General features: G+C 39.7%; 1 protein-coding gene across 1 annotated transcript in view; it reads right to left on the reverse strand.

Moving 5' to 3' along the window:
- Positions 1-5,000, reverse strand: part of LOC135091639 (otoferlin-like) — a 198,620-nt gene that overhangs the window by 44,992 nt on the left and 148,628 nt on the right.

Consider the following 5,000-nt stretch of genomic DNA (forward strand, 5'->3'; position numbering starts at 1 on the left):
CAAAGAAGAGAGAGAAGGGAGGAATAATTAAATTGCTATGGGTATTTCTTTTTTAGCTTTTGTCGGTTAGGTTTGTTCCGCGGGAATAACAGGATATTGAAAACCAGTATCGGCGTTCAGAGAGCAAGTATTATCTTAAAGGAACCATACCAGAGACCGTATTCCTCTATAACCCTCACGAAAATCAATACAAATGTGTTACTAATACACACAGGAGTGCATTTCAAACGTGCGTGACTAAACAGAAGTGATGGATGAGGATATAAAAAATGAAAAAGGCTTGAAATCTATACCACATACCTCTATAACCATCACAAGAATCAATACGGATGCTTTACTAATACATGTTGTACATTTCAAACGTGCGTGTCTGAATACAAGTGACGGATGAGGATATAAAAAATGTAACTCCGTAGAAATCCATACCACACAAATCTCACATTCACAACAGACCACGCGAGTCTCTGTGGTGGTGAGTGCGTTCTGGCGAGGTGGAGGGAGAGTTAAGGGAGTTAGTGAAGCAAAGGCAGACTCGTTTATATCCCAAGTGTAATATCCAAGCTCTGAACTTCTCACACAAAGCCCCAGTTGTATTTTATCGCCTCCTCCCTGATGACCTGCCGAGATGCAACTTGCCTGGGATTCTCAAGCATTGTGGCGTCTTACCAGCCACTACTTTTAACTGACTAGAATAGAGTAATTACGGTTTTCAGGGAGCCACAGCCTCTAACAGACTGCAGTGAAAATATTTGGGGTTCTAACAAACTACAATGGGAATAATTAGGATTTTAACAGACTACGGTGGGAATAATTGGGGTTTTCAAGGACCCAATACTAATTCTTAACAGGCTACAGTGGGGAAATACAGGGTTTTCATTTTTTTTTTTGTGTGACTTTGGTAGCTTAACAAGGATTCCTTACCATCAAAGTGAAAGCACCTATAACAATCTAATGAACCCATTCACTGTCATACATTTTTTCCCCACAACCATTTACAACTTTCTGAGGGATACTGTTTTGTGCTAGAGTCTCGTAAATAGTTTTCAAGAATAAAAATAAACAAAAATAATCCTTTTATCTTCTGTTCTCTTTCCATGCAAATTATCTCTTTAACGGTGCCTTAAATGTTAACAGCAAAGGTGACCAAGCAGTAAAAGGGTTAACCATCTCTGTTCTGGTACGCCTGGCCGCTCCTAGGCTCACCCAGCCTTGAAATGGGCACCGCTCACCTATGATTGGGAACGTGTAGGTGGCGGAGGAAGGAGTTGGCCGCCTTGCTCCGTGTGGTGAGGAAAGGTGGCGCTTCCTGTCCTACGCCACGATTCTCTCTCTCTCTCTCTCTCTCTCTCTCTCTCTCTCTCTCTCTCTCTCTCTCTCTCTCTCTCTCTCTCTCTCTCTCTCTCTCTCTGTCTCTCTCTCTCTCTGCGTGGCGCTTGAAAGTAAATATGTAAAGAAAACAGCGAGTCTAAGAACAAGGATTATGTGTCTAGTCCAGTCTGCAGCTACTCGGAGACAGCATTCTCAAACTCTACATCACATTAGCATTGCAACTAATAATATAATCCCGTGGGAATAATTAACACTTTCAAGGATATTTTTGTTTCTAGATATAGTTCATGAAAGATTCTGCATCATTAAAGAAAGAAATGCGCATAATAACCCGATTAATAATTTCCGTGGTCTCTAAAAATAGTTCTTATAGGAGAGAGAGAGAAAAAAAAAGCGTTTCAAAATACCGCGCCGGGAACCCAGAGAACTTTGGGTACCGGGACAGTAACAGGTAAGGGAGGAAGTTAAGGAAGTTAGTAGAAAGTTAAGAAATTAGAGTATGCAAGTACACATAGAAGTCAAAGGTCGTGTACCCTCTCCCTGACAATTTATGAAGGGTGATGAAAAATGGGATAAATAACAGGAGAATAAGGGGAAGGAATGGGAGGGAATTATAGAAATGAAAGTGAAAGTTAAGAAAATAGATGAAATTAGTGTGCAAGTAAGAAATTTATCTTTTATCCTCTGCCTTACAAACTACAATGGTTAAAGGAAAATCAGCTACGTAAATGATAAAGAAAATAAAGGGAAAAGAATGAAAAGGAATAAGAAAGTTCAAAAGAAAAGTTAAGGAAAAAAATCCGAAGAAATTAACGTGCAAGTAGGAAAGTTAATTTAGTGTACCTTCCCCAAAACAAGTTACAAAGATAAAGGAAAACGAGCTAAATGATGAAGAGAATAAAGGGAAGGGACTGAAAGGGAGTTACAGAGTTCAAAGAGAAAGTTAAAGAAAGAAACTAAATTATGCAAGTGTGGGAGTTGAATTCATTGTACCCTTTCGCCTACAGTTCAGTTTATGAGAGGTGAGGGAAAATGAACTAAAAAATAATAAGACTAAAGGAAAGAGAATGGAAGGGAATTATAGGCTCCAATGGGAAAGTTAAGGAAAGGGATCAGAGTGTGCAGGTGTGGAGGTAAGAGTTAATGTGCCCTCTCCTCTACAACTTGTGAAGGATAAAGGGAGGTGGGCTGAAAATAATAGGAATAAAGGAACGAGAATAGGCAGAAATTAAAGAGATCAAAGGGAAACTTAAGAAAAAGAAAGTCAGCCTACCCTCTCCTCTGAAACTTGTGAGGGATAAAGGAAAATGATCTAAAGACAAGCAGAATAAAGAAAATAGACGAGAGAGAAGAGTTCAAAAGGAAACTTAAGGAGAGGAATTTGAGTATGCAGGTATGAAAATCAAAATTCGTCTATCCTTTTCTCTATAATTAATAAAGATAAAGAAAAACGGACTAAAAACAGAGAATAAAGAAAATGGACGAAAGTGAAATTCAAAGAGTAACTTAAGGAGAGGAATTAGATTATTCAGGCACGAAAGTAAGAATTAGTGTACCATTTCCTCTATAACTGATAGAAGACAAAGGAGGATGAACGTAAGACAAGGACGATAAAGAAAATGGACAGGAGCGAAGAGAGTTTAAGGGGAGACTTAAGCGGAGGAATTGGATTATGCAAGTCTGAAAGTAAATATTAACGCGTTGCCTACCCTACGGTTTTTTAAATTATAATGTTTAAAGGGAATGGAATGGAATGGAAGTACAATATGGAATTAAAATGAATTGTAAGGAGAGAAATTAGATTGTGTGAAAAGTTACCTAGCCTATTACTTGAAAGCTAAGAGAAAAGGACCCAAAGGAAAAGAAATTAATGAAAAAAAAAATGTAAAGTTGAAAGATGTGCAACGGTTGAAAATTGATAAGAATGTAATGTGCTTAGGTCTACACGTGTAACGCGGTAAAGAAAGGCGCCGACATACACACACACACACACACACACACTATTAGAGACTGTGTGTGTGTGATTTGCCTACGGTCGTCTGCTGGTCACCCAGCCAGCCGTTACCCGACGGAAAGAGCTCAGAGCTCATAGTGACCGATCTTTGGGTAGGATTGAGACCACTTACACACCACACATCGGGACAGCGAGGTCACAATCCCTCAGGTTACATTCTGTATCTACTTGCTACTAGATGAACAGGGGCCACACATTAAGAGGCTCGCCCATTTACCTCGCCGCTCCCGGGATTCGAACCCTGGCCTTCTTGGTTGTGAGCCGAGCGTGCTAACCACTACACTGCACGGTGTGTGTGTGTGTGTGTATGTGTGTGTGTGTGTGTGTATGTGTGTGTGTGTGTGTGTGTGTGTGTGTGTGTGTGTGTGTGTGTGTGTGTGTGTGTGTGTGTGTGTGTGTGTGTGTGTGTGTTCATAACTCTCAGAAAATGTATGATAATGGCCCAAGGAAGGAAAACTGGACCCAAATTCAATCCCATAAAACACTGAAAATGGGCCAACAGATACGGCCAATGTACACACACACACACACACACACACACACACACACACACACACACACACACACACACACACACACACACGTATTGGGGATAAATGTTAAGTATCTTATCACGGTGAGAAAGAAGCGACGAATAACTGAGAGGTCACATGAAGGTGAGGAAGGGGTGAAAAATGTAAATGATATACAAGGAAAAAAAGAAGAAAAGAAAAGAATATATTCCTGCATAGAAATAAATACTTGGAATACACTACAAGAGGTGACAGAAATAAGAAACTGAAATCAAGAGAAGGAAAATAAACTGAATTAATGCAAGTGACAGGAATTAACTCACGAATGTAGCGAGGTAAGATAAGTTAGGTTACACACACACACACACACACACACACACACACACTGTAACAGAGGCAAGGTACATACACCAAGTAAAGAAGCAATAGGTAAATAAAAGAAACACAATTTCACGAATATAACTAGTGTTGAATTAGGTAGTTAGAATGACCTAAGTGAGATAAATTTTGGTTAGGTTAGGCTCTTCGTACCACACCCTGATATAAACACACACACACACACACACACACACACACACCAGGGAAGGACTCAGTACAGTCGCCCACAGTGTTGTCACAGTTATCGTACGCCCGCTGGCAGCTCCTGACATTCACTGGTGGCCGTGGTGGTGGTGTGTTTCGGTGCGTCGAGTGTGTGCTTTCTTGGAGCTATTTTATTATAACAACTGTCGCCAAGTGGCCAGAGTTGAGATGCCAAGGACTCTTATCCAACTTTCTTTGCGTGGTTCAGTGAAAGTTGGCGAATTAATGATATGATATAAAATAATAAGAATAATGCAAGAGTAAAAGATGTAATAATAGCAACAGTTGAGCATCGCATTTGATGATGCCTCCATCAAACGAGTATTTGTGTCGCCTTCACATTTTTTGCATAATAAACAAAAAGCTTTTGCTCTTAAAAAATGTTTTCAGTGATCTAACTCTAGACTCTTCTCGAATATTCACAGCAAGTCTATTAATATTTAACGGTTATGAGGACTACTTAGTAATAATGTTGAATAAAAATGAACGGGAGGATAAATTCTATCAGGAAGTTTTGACATATCCTATTAAATACATTCCGTTCAAGCGTTATCGATATGCGG

The sequence above is a fragment of the Scylla paramamosain genome, chromosome 38 (genome assembly GCF_035594125.1).
Source record: "Scylla paramamosain isolate STU-SP2022 chromosome 38, ASM3559412v1, whole genome shotgun sequence".
Lineage (NCBI taxonomy): Eukaryota > Metazoa > Arthropoda > Malacostraca > Decapoda > Portunidae > Scylla > Scylla paramamosain.